The sequence below is a fragment of the Lotus japonicus genome, chromosome 3 (assembly GCF_012489685.1).
Source record: "Lotus japonicus ecotype B-129 chromosome 3, LjGifu_v1.2".
NCBI lineage: Eukaryota > Viridiplantae > Streptophyta > Magnoliopsida > Fabales > Fabaceae > Lotus > Lotus japonicus.
The window spans coordinates 78,413,225-78,425,697 of record NC_080043.1 but is presented as its reverse complement, the minus strand read 5'-3'; positions in this window follow the sequence as shown (position 1 = coordinate 78,425,697).

Sequence of the window (12,473 nt, the reverse complement as noted above, 5' to 3'; positions counted from 1 at the left end):
AATGAACTGTTGTGATTGAAAGCTTGTCAGGTTTGAAATATATCTCAGATGTTTTATATGTCCCTGATATTGATCAAAATTTGCTCAGTGTTGCACAACTTGTAGAGAAAGGTTTCAAAATCATATTTGAAGATAACATGTGTGTGATAAAGATGCAAAAGATAGGGACATGTTCAAGGTGAAGATGAAAGCCAAATGTTTTGCTCTAAATTTGGCAGAGAATGATCTTCCTCTCTTGTCAATGGAAGCCGACGATTCCACCACCAAGGCTTCTACCCTCAAACATGTTAGTAGTTCAAATTCTGATGTTGGCTCGGATGATATTGCAACACCAGAAATTCATGTTATGGTTTCAGACAATGATCACAAGCATTACCATCATGATGAGAAACTTAAACACAAGATCATTAAGCAGGTGGCATATTATTTCAGTGATGACAATTTGCCCACTGATGAATACTTGCTGAGTTTCGTCAAGAAAAACAAAGAAGGTTTTGTTCCTATATCAATAGTTGCTTCTTTTAGAAGAATGAAGAACCTCACTCAAGATTATTCACTTATTGTTGCTGCACTGAAGGAGTCTTCACTACTTGTAGTTAGTGATGATGAGAGAAATGTTAAGCGATTCAATGCACTCTATTTCAATGAAATCAGAGATCATAAGTTACATGTTGTTTTGGTAGAGAATATGCCTCAAGATTGTTCAAAGGAAAATTGTATGAAAATATTTCATGAAGTTAGAAATATAAAGAGGATAACAATTCATGATTCATCTTCTACAGCAGATTGAAGACAAAATCAAGAGTTTCCAGCTATTAAAGTCAAGAGGAGATTTGTTGAGAATATGCCTATAATAGCTGAAATTAAGAGGAGATAATTAGTTAGGATTTAAATTTTGTTTTAAGATATTGTTTAGATTTATTTTCAAATCTGAATAAGATTAAGATAATATTAGTTGTTTATAAAATCAATATCACTTGATTTTAGGAATCAGATCAGTTTATGAGTAGGTTTGTTATTTTTCTGTTATGTAATTGCTCTAGATATTAAGAGCTCACAATGATGAATAAAATAATCTCCTTCAAATACATTCATACGTATAAAAATACCCAACAAATTGTGTAGGTTGTCCTGCTTACAAACAGCTACCTGTGAAGTAGGGTAATAACTGAAATTATTTGTGCAATATTTGAAGTCACATACATATATGAACAGTAAAACTTATTACCTCCCGTTTGCCGGTACACAACACCTTGTTTCGACAATAGGATATATATTAAAAATAATCAAATGTCCAAATTGATTATAGGCAACCAATTGAGCAGGTTTAAGTGAAGACTTGGCTCTGCACCCCAACAACTGATTGGCATTGTCTCATCTTCCATCTTTTCTCATTTCTGAGAGCCCTTGTTCCTTAACTTCTTATTCTTTTCCATTTTCTATCACTTTTCTCACTCTCCATTCCTTGATCTTCATAGAATGGGGTTGGGCAATTAATTTCTTTAATTTGTTCATTGAAACCTGCTAGAGTTTCGAGTTGTAGACACTACAATACTTTTTAACTTTTAATAACACTGGTTTATGCAACGGATAAAAGTGTTGTTTAAATATACATCAATAATTAGTTTATGTTTGTTGTCATAAGGGGTTCGTTTTAGGTAACCCAGTTTTTCACAACACTAAATAAGTGTTATCTATTTTATAATAGAGATTAGTTTTTCGTAATAATTGTTGCATATTCCACATAATAGATTATATTTTCTCACAGTGTTGACATAGAAAATTGTTACACAGGGAACACTGGCAGCGGCGGACCTTCATGGTGACATAGGGGAGCTGCAGCTCCCTCACCATTGTCAGAAAAACTAATAGTATCTTTTTTTTTTTGAACTTCAATATGTTATAAATTAAGAGGTAGAAACCCCACTTCTAGTACAAAAGATAGCATCCTGATGGATCAGCAAAGCTGTACCAGGAGGATCAAATTCTACCCAAACCTGATCCTGGTAGTCAAAAGCCATATGGGCGATGAAATCAGCTACAACATTCACTGTACGAAGACAGTTAATAAGCCTAAAGTTCCTAAACAAGGAGGAGAGAGCCTTGCAGTCATACACAATGGAGGCAAGGTAATTGTTGAAAGGTACAGTTCTGGTCCACGCTTGGAAGAGTTGCAGGCAGTCAGTTTCAATTTCAAGTTCCTGGAAACCCAGGTCTCTGGCAAGGAGGAGGCACCACCGCAGCCCTAGAGCTTCAGCTATATCTGGTTCATAGGCAGAGGGAAGGAATTTGCAAGCTGCCGCCAGACAAAAGCCTTCGTTATCCCTGAAAATAGTTCCGAGGCCTGTTCCTGTGTTGGCTCGAATGGAGGCGTCAATGTTGGCTTTGATGGTAGTTCCCTGTGGTGCTGTCCAATGGGGCTGTGGGGGTGATGGAAGGCCCTGGGTGCACTTCGGTTGGGGTGCTGGGTTGCGGCTTGGTATATGCATGCGTGAAGCTTGCAGAACCACTTGTTCAGGGGGGATTCTCTTATTTTCAAACAGCCAAAGGTTCCTTCTCTTCCAGATTGCCCAGATTATGGAGAAAAGCCAAGGATGACCTTCCTCTGGAATCTGCTCCATCATGTGTGCTAGCCAAAGCTTGAAAGAGGGAATTTCCTCCTCAGGGATGCGGAGACCAAGGGGGGATAGAAACCAAATATGTTTAACTTCTGGGCACTGAAGTAGCGCGTGATTCGTAGTTTCTGTGGATTCCCCACACATTGGGCAGGTTTGATCCAGCTCAATTCCTCTGTGATTTAGATTTTGTTTAACAGGTAGTGAGTTATGTGCCGCTCTCCACAAGAGTTCTTTGCATCTAGGTTGGATTTCCACACTCCAAAGGTTTGTCCAGAAGAGGTTTGGATTGGAATCAGAGGGGGTTTCCTCACTCAGGTCGGTTTGGAGCATGTGATGCCCCGATTTCACTGAGTAAATACCATTTTTGGAGAAGGTCCACATCAGCTTATCTTGTTGAGCTTGGACCGGGAGTGGGATTTTCAGAATTTGTTCTGCCTCATATTGGGAGAAAGTGGAAGATATCAGAGGAACATTCCATGTGTGAGTGTCCTCTTCAATCAAGTCCGCAACCCAGGTGAGCCTTCCACTTGATTGTTCTCTTTGACCCGGTCTCTCGTTCAGTTTGTGGGGTAACCATTTGTCCTGCCAAATCTTCACCTGTTTGCCATCTCCAACTCTCCATGAGGAGCCCTTATCAATGACTTCCCTTGCTCCGAAGAGACTCCTCCAAGTGTAGCTTGGACGGTAGCCCAGCCGTGCTTCTGAGACATTACAATTGGGGTGGTAGCGGGCCTTTAAGGTTCTGGCTAGAAGGGACTGTGGGTTTGTCTTCAAGAGCCACCATTGTTTAGCTAGTAGGGCCTGATTGAAATCCTTTATCCTCCTGAACCCGATACCTCCTTTTGATTTCCTCCTTGTGGTTTTTTCCCAACTAAGCCAGTGCATCTTCCTTTTATCAACATCCCCTCCCCAAAAGAATTTGCTTATGAGACTCTCAATCTGGTTGCATAGATAGTTTGGGAGTGCAAAGCATCCCATGATGTAAGTGGGAATGGCTTGAGCAACGGATTTAACTAGCACTTCACGGCCAGCTCTGGATAAGGTGCGTTCTTTCCATCCTTTGAGTTTCTTCCAAACTCTATCTCTCACAAAGGCAAAGACCTGGGATTTTGAGCGCCCTACAATAGTAGGGAGACCCAAGTATCTAGGATGACTCTCCACTGCCTTCATTCCCAAAAGCTGCTTAAGCTCATCAACACGGGTACTAGGCACACCTCGGCTCCAGGAGAGTTCTGATTTTTCCAGGTTGATCTTTTGTCCAGAGATTGATTCATAGGTTTGGAGGATATGTAGAATGGTTGCTGCCTCATTCACAGCAGCTTTGGCAAAGATGACGCTGTCGTCTGCAAATAGGAGATGTGAAAGGGTAGGGGCCCGTGGCGTTATGCGTATTCCTGTGATGGATTTTTCAAAGAGGGCTTGCTGGAACATGGCTGAGAACACTTCTGCCCATAAAATGAATAGGTAGGGGGAGAGCGGGTCTCCTTGATGGAGGCCCCTCTGGGGAAGGAATCGTTTGTCCGGGCTTCCATTAATCATTACTGAAAAGGAAACCGATTTGACACAGCTCATCACTAAAAGGACCCAAGCGTGTGGGAAGCCAAAGTAGATCAGAGTTTGCTCTAAGAAGTGCCATTCCACTCTGTCGTAGGCCTTCGACATGTCTAGCTTGAGTGCCATGTGACCTTCTTTACTTCTGCTGCTCTTCATATGATGGAAGCACTCGAAAGCAACAAGAGCGTTGTCAGTGATTAGTCGGTGGGGGACGAAAGCGCTCTGATTCTCTGAAACAATATCAGGAAGTATTAGTTTTAATCTGTTAGCAATTACCTTTGTGACGAGTTTGAAAAGGACGTTGCATAGGCTAATCGGCCTGTAGTGGCTCGTGTGGGTAGCCTTCTTGATTTTTGGAATGAGAACTATGAGGGTATGATTAATTTCTGTTGGATCCTTCTGGCCATTCAGAACTTGGATGACCAAACTTGACACATCTTCCCCGACAATGTCCCAGAACCGTTGATAAAACAGTGCCGGTGTACCATCACTTCCTGGGGCTTTGGTAGGGTGCATGCTTTTTAGGGCTGTGAGAACTTCCTCACTGCTGTAGGGGCAAGTCAAGAGGGCAATATGGGCGCTGCGGATTCTTCCACTGATCAAGGAAATAGGGTTGACCGATAGGTTGGGAGGGGTTGTTGCTGTGAAAATGTTTGCAAAGTAGTTGTTGATGACAACTGCAATATCTTCCTCTTCAACGAAACGGTTGCCAAGGTCATCTTCAATCATCTCAATGGTGTTCCTTGATCTTCTTTGGGTTGCTTTCTTGTGGAAGAAGGAGGTATTCCTGTCACCATGGATCAGCCAGGATGCTCGGGAGCATTGGCACCAGAAAATCTCTTCCTGGTGAAGGAATTCATGAAGTTCACTCTCAGTTTTCTTAGCCTCAGCAATGGTTTCCTCGGTTTGAGGCTGCTCATGGAGAGCACTCAGTTTGGCTTTTAGGTCTCTTACCTTCTTAGAGGGGTATCCAAAACGAGTTTCACCCCAGGATTCCAGGTACGCTCCAGTAGAAGCCACCTTGTGAACGGCCGTTCCAGTGCTGTGATTCCAGCTCGCGGCAACCAACTCTTCAATGTTTTCATCCTGTAGCCAGAGTTCCTCAAATCTATATAGCTTGGTCCTCTTCCTCTTTTTCTTCTTCCTGAGAGAGCACTCAATACGTAGGGGATTATGGTCGGATCCAAACCTGTGGAGATGAGCTACTGTGATGGTGTTCCATAGCAATCTCCATTGCTCATTTGCAAGAGCTCGGTCCAACCTTTCCTGGATGTTGTCTGGCGATGGTCTATTATTAGACCAGGTGAAAATTGGAGAAGTGTAACCCAGGTCAGCAAGATTACAGGCTGTGATTACTCCAAGAAAGGCATCTGATTGTTGGGGGTTCCATGGTTGCCCTCCTTGTTTTTCCTCCTGGCAAAGGATTTCATTGAAATCTCCAAAAACCATCCAAGGGGTGAGGGCTTCAGGTTGAAGGGAGAGGAGAAGCTGCCATGACTTCCACTTGTTTTGTTTCTCTGGGAAGCCATAAAAGCCGGTGAGAGTTGCGGTTTTGTTCACATGGTCAATAGGGATGGTGAAGCTAATGTGGTGGGTCGAGCATGAGATGATGGTAAGGTCCAGCTCAGATTTCCAGTACAAAGCTAGGCCTCCTGCTTTCCTACACCCGTCTCCTGTACAATCAACTGCAAAGACACAGTTGAAACCTTCAAGGTTACGCATTCGTTGGATTTCTACTGCTTTCTTCCTCGTTTCCATGAGGAAGACAATGTTGGGGACTTCTGAAATTGTGAGCTGTCGCACAGCTCGAATTGCCCTCGGGTTCCCAAGCCCGCGGCAATTCCAACTTAAGATTTTCATGATTCTCGGCGGGACTGCTGGGCAGTCTCCACCATTTGCAAGCGTTGTTTCTGTGGTGCTGGTTCTGGGTCAGTTTCCATGGAAGTGGCCACGTCGTTTTCACATTCTTTCCTCTTGTGCTCCCATGTGTGCCATGGTGTGGTTTCCTCTGGGAGGTTTCGGATTTTTCTTTTCCAGGAACGGAGGTTTTTAGATATGGTGCGGTCAGGGAGAATTTTCGGGTTATCCTCTCCATCTGAGAACTCCGGATGTGAGGTCAGAGGGAACTGCTTTGGGAGTTCCTCGGTCTCATTTTCGGTGTGGCGTTTCTCGGTAGTGGGGGATGTTGGTGGAGGTGGGGTATTTATGATAGGGGAAGTCAGAATCTCTTTTGGCGTGGTTTTGGGGGACAGGATCTCTTTTGGTGTGGTAGTGGGGGGTGGAATCTCTTTTGGTGTGGGGATGGGGGGCTCATAATTGTGGAGAGAGATGCTGCCTAAAGATTCCATGAGAACCTCATCAATGGTTCCATCTGGGGTTGGTGTCATAAGAGTAGTGGCTCCTGGAGTAAATGCTTTGACTAGACGTCCTTGGACATGGGCCTTTTGTATTGATGGCAGCTTGACTCCAGAGGTAGGGCTGTTAGTATGGCTCTTGTTCTGGTTAGGTTCCCCTGATATCGCCAGATCTACAGGGCTTGAGCTAGCTCTTTTGTCAGAGAATAGATTCTTCTTACTCAGTGGGGTTTTTGCTTCCTGCTTCATAACTGACATATTGGCAGGCTTGAGAGGGGAAGCACGGACCCAGGGTCCATAGGGAAGGTTGGAGAGGTCATCCTCGTCCCAGGAGTCTTCCTTGTCATCGCAGAACCTGAGGGCCGGTGTGGTCCAGCGCGCCACAACCGAAGCAGAAATCCGCCAAACGCTCATACTTGAAAAGGATCTTGAGGGGTGCTTTCCCCAATTTGGGAATGGTCGTTCCTCTCTTCAGAGGTTTTGTCACATCAATCCAGATCCGGACCCGGAAATAGTTACCCAGACGGTGCTCTTCTTTCTCATCCCAGCTATCATAAGAACCCACAAAGTTTCCCATCCTAACTGCCATTTGCTGAGTTCGTTGGCTCAGGGGAAGGTCATAGATCCTTACCCAAAAGAGGGTTTTGGTAAGGGTTACCTCCTTTGGGCTTTCGTCTGCTTCCAGCTCCCGGAGAATGATGAGGTTATGGTTGAAATTCCAGGGGCCTTGGCTCAGTATGTTATCTCTGTCCTTGGCGGCAAAGAAGCGTAACGTGAACAAATTCTTTGCAATGTCCCTGACCTCGAAACCATGCTTGGTCTTCCAAGCACTTGTGACCATGGATTTAAAAGCTCTGTTGTTTATGGATTGTTGAGTATGAACCTTTCCAACTAGCCACCAGTCGTTGATGGTGGCCTCTGCTGTGTCTTCTTCAAGGGTGGGGAACGCTTCGATCTCGTCTGGACAGAGGGAGATGTTCTGCCATGGATCCATCAGGACCAAGGACAGGGGAGGATCCCGGCTTAGGGAGGAGGAGAGAGGGCACAGGGCCTTAGGGAAAGGGCTCACTAGTGCGCCGACAAGGTAACCCTAGCGGAGCAAAAGGAGTGGTTTTACGGTTTTTCCTCGTTGTCTATGTTGGAGGAGGAGCTTCTTTTTACTAATAGTATCAATAAGATACAAATGTGTTGCTTTTAGCAAATTATAATAATAAAATACTTCAAAGCAATCTCTCTTTCTCTTGGCTTGTACTAGCTACCTATTCACACTCACATGTTTCAAATACTAGCTTTGCATCCTATCTCTTTTTCTGTTTTGATGTACATGCGGTGAAACCCATATATCTCTACAATTAAAACTAAAGAAATTGTCTTTTCATTTTAATTATCTTTTTATAAAAATTGTTCTTGATAATCAAAAGTGAAATTGTAATCTGTATATATTTTCATTTTTTATAATGTTTGATGAAGATCACTAGACACTTACAGTGAGATGATTAAAAATGAGAGATAAGTGAAAAATGTGGTATATGACATAAAGTGATATGAAAAAAAGAGATGAGAGAAAAATTAGGGTGTATGAAAAGTGTGAGTCTTTAAATATTACACAATGTTAACATCTATCTAACACCTCATTTTTCTCTTCATTTTTTTCTTATATCATCTATCACATCTATTATTTCTCTTTCATTTTCTCTCTTTTCTTTTATTTCTTATCGAGAGTGTTAGTTGGATGTTTTATTTGGTGTGTGTACATTTTTACGAACTCAACTCAACATAGATCTACATTAAAATTAATATGGTAAATTTTTATTTTCCGAGTCAAGTTTTATGTGATAAATTTTAACTTTTTTTATTTTAAACTTGTTTATTAGTACATAAAAATATGTGAAATAACCTTTGTATTTGAAAAAAAAATATCAAACAAAACATACTCTAATTTACACAATATTTTAGCTCCTCCAAACTTTTATGTCAAGTTCCGCCACTGAACACTGGAACATGAGATTGTAGAGACTGTTGTGTAAAGTTTAGGAATCAATTTTCATGTCTATGTCTACATTTTTAAACTGCAAAAAATATTGTATTAGATGAGGTAAGAAACAGAGAAGTTGAGAATCACATAGACGATGACCATATCTAACTATCTAAGTTGAGAAGTTGAGAATAAAGAGAAGAGGGAATGAACCAATCATCAACAGAGGTAGACTCCACTACTGCTATGAAACTGCAGGTTGACGTGCCAAGTGCAGGCGGTGATATGTCTACTTAGAACATCTCCAATGCTAGGTTCTTAGTTCTTAGCACTATTCATGTGGACCCGTACTGTCATATGTGCTTAAGCAACTTTTTGCAGATTTTGCTTCAACCATGAGTTCTTATCACTATTCATCAGGACACACAATACCATTATATTAGTAATATTTTTTATTTTCATATAATTTTGATTTAAACTTAAATGATAATCAATATCAATCAATCAATATCAATATATATTAGAAAAGAAGAACTCCTATCAGGCTGATTTAGTGACGTGTCGTTCTCACGTTAATTCTTAGTGACGTGTCATTCTCACGTTAATTCTCATAAAAAAAATTCCACGTGTCATTCTCAAGTTAATTCTCATAAAAAAATACATTTTTAAATTTTAGATTTCATCAGAATTTGGGTTATTTATTTTTTGATTTTATCTTAATTTATTTTTGATTTATTTTTAGAGTATTAATTAATATTTATGGTATTTTTATTTAATTTTCGGATTTTTAATTAATTCAGGATTTTATGAGTTTTTTATTGCGATTTACTAGATTTTGATAGTTTTTATCTATATTTATTCAGTACCTTTTTAAATTTTAGATTTGATTAGAATTTAGTTTATTTCTTGATTTTATCTGTGGGTCTTTTATTTTATTTTTTATTTATTTTGATATTATTAATTAATTTTTATGGTATTTTATTGAAATTTCGGAATTTTATTTAATTCATGATTTTATGAGTTTTTTTTGTGATTTGCTAGATTTTGGTAGTTTTTATCTATATCAGTACCTTTTTAAATTTTGGTAGCTTCTACGTATGCGTATCTATTTTGATTTAAAACCAAATCATCCAAAAAATTATTACTTATGTGATATTTTTTAAAATAAAATCCGATGAGATAACAACCGAATGCATTCAGTTTTTATTTTTTTTAAAACAATCATTATATTCTAAACTAATTGATTGATATTTTTTTAAAAGATTTGATCTATTTATGTAAGATATTGCATCGGCCATATCCTCCCCTATATATACCCCATCAAACTCTCATCCTAAACCATCTCTTCAACTCTCTTTCATTCTTCTCTCCCTCGATCCGCCGTCCGCCACGTCACCGCCCAACCAGGTATCTTCTGTTGGGTTAAATAACATTTGTGATTTTTTCTTCTTGATTTGTAGGTTGATGAAAGTATTCGTAGTGACGGGGTTAATCCCATGGCATGGCATAACGGTGTGATTACCTTTGAGACTCACGATATTGCTCAGGTTGGTACTACGATCTATGATAGAAGAACTGATGTATAGATTTTCATATTTCTGAATTAATTAATATGATATCTATTGAGTTTCTTTTTTATGTCCTTTTAATTGTCGTGAATGAGGAATAAATTGATTGAAGAGGTAAGCTAACGTAGAAATAGAAACCGTTTTGTGTTTTATGTTTTTGATATGTTATTTGAATTGTGATCATTGTTAGTGCTGACCCTTTATTTTCTTGAATTTATAACAATAATGATAAAATATATTTATGCGGTAAAAATAATAAAATATATTTACATTAACCATTTGAAGGTGCAAGTATATATTTCAGTTGAACGACACAATGTTCACCATTTGAAGGTGCAGATATATATTTCACCTATTTTTTTTTTGTCAATTAGGTATTTCACCCTTTTTTTACTTGAAAGAATTAGGTATTTCACCTTGGTGAGGAAGTAAAATAATATGAATCACAATTTCTAAAATAATAATAATATGGATCACCGTCAAAAAGAAAATATGAACCACTCCAAGATGAGATTAAATGTTTACCTTTTATTTTGTACAAGTTTGATTTTAGGATAGAATTAGGAAAATAATCTTTAAAAAATTAGTTAATTTGAAATTCTTTTAAATAATATTCTATTAATTATAGTATCGTATTGAATGTTGTTTTTAATAAAATATATACAAATTGAATAATTCTAAATAGTTAGTGTATATTTTTTAAATAAAAATTGTATATTGGAAAACACAAAAAACCGTTTGAATTAATTTTTTTAATAGGTAACTGGATTTAAATTTAAGGCATTTATAAAAAAAGCACATGTTGACAAAAAAATATGAATAAAAATACATTAACTATCCAAACAGCCCGTAAGTAACAAAAAAACAATCAAGTTGTTCAGCTCGTGAAAAACACACCGCCAGTCCACTAGCACCTTTCATAAGTTCTAAACCCTAAAGTTACATATTCCCTTAAGAGTGTTAATTAATTTTTATCGTATTTTTATTGAATTTTCGGATTTTTATTTAATTCAGGATTTTTATGAGTTTTTGTTGTGATTTGCTAGATTTTGGTAGTTTTTATCTATCTTTAGTTAGTACGTTTTTAGATTTTAGATTTGATTAGGATTTAGGTTGTTAATTTCTTGATTTTATCTTGGGTCTTTTATTTTATTTTTAATTTATTTTGAGAGTATTAATTAATTTTTATGGTGTCTTTATTGATTTTTTCGGATTTTTATTTAATTTATGATTTTAAAATTTTTTATTGTGATTTTCTAGATTTTGATAGTTTTTATCTATCTTTAATTAGTACCTTTTTAAATTTTAGATTTGATTAGGATTTATGTTGTTTATTTCTTGATTTTTTCTTAATTTGTCTTATTTTTATTTAATGTTAATTTCAGGAAAATGGAGCTGATCCGGTGCTAAGGGTCCACAGAGCTACCATGAACACGCAGAGATTTGATGGTTGCTAGGTGAATTTGGTAGAGTTTGTCATTAGCCGCGGACTAGAGCTTATAGGTTACTACTTATAAGGTTTGATGTACATTTATGGAGGGTGAAACGATATTACTCCATCAAATCAACCATTATTAATGTGATTGCAGCCATTATTAATTTTAAAATCTTATTTTTAATTAAAGAGATTTCTTTATGTATATGTAACGTGAGATTTTGTTTGATATAAAAACTATTATTGTAAAATCTTCTTTAATTTTAGAGATTTCTTTATGTATATGTAACATGAGATTTTGTAAAACCCCAAGGATTTCTCTATACAGTCAACTTCTTTATTTCTCTGATAAATCAGAATCCATTTAGTAAGATGATTTGCATCTAAGGCTGCTCTGAAATCTAAAAGCTATTGTTAGTTGTATGTTTTAATTTTAAACCACTGTAATGCTATCTACGTGAGATTTTGTTTCATATAAAAAGTACCATTATACTTTTTTTATACAATCATTATATTCTAAACTAATTAATTGATATTATTTTAATATAAAAATTTAATATAATTAACTTTTGTATTGTTTTAAAAAAATTTAGATTGTATATTTATATATGTATATAACTATGGTGTTGTTTTCAAAAGGGTATGCAATCTGTCTAGGAGGTGATTTTAATGGGATTTTGATCTGTGGGGAAAGAAGAGGTGGGGCTGCTCAAATGGATCCTGTGTACATAGATACACTCGCAGGAGGGTTGTATTTAGATGAAGCTGTCCTTGGCTGTGGCAATTTCTGGTTTCTAGAAATCTTAAAGAGAGGTGTGTTATTCAATTGATTTTTCAGTTGAAATGCCTTATACGTCATAGGGAAGGAACTTGAAGGAAGATTGGCACATTGAAGGAAGATTGGCACATTTAATTGATTTGAGAGGCCTTGATTAGTTGGCATCCTGTGTACTCATTATTGACATGTTT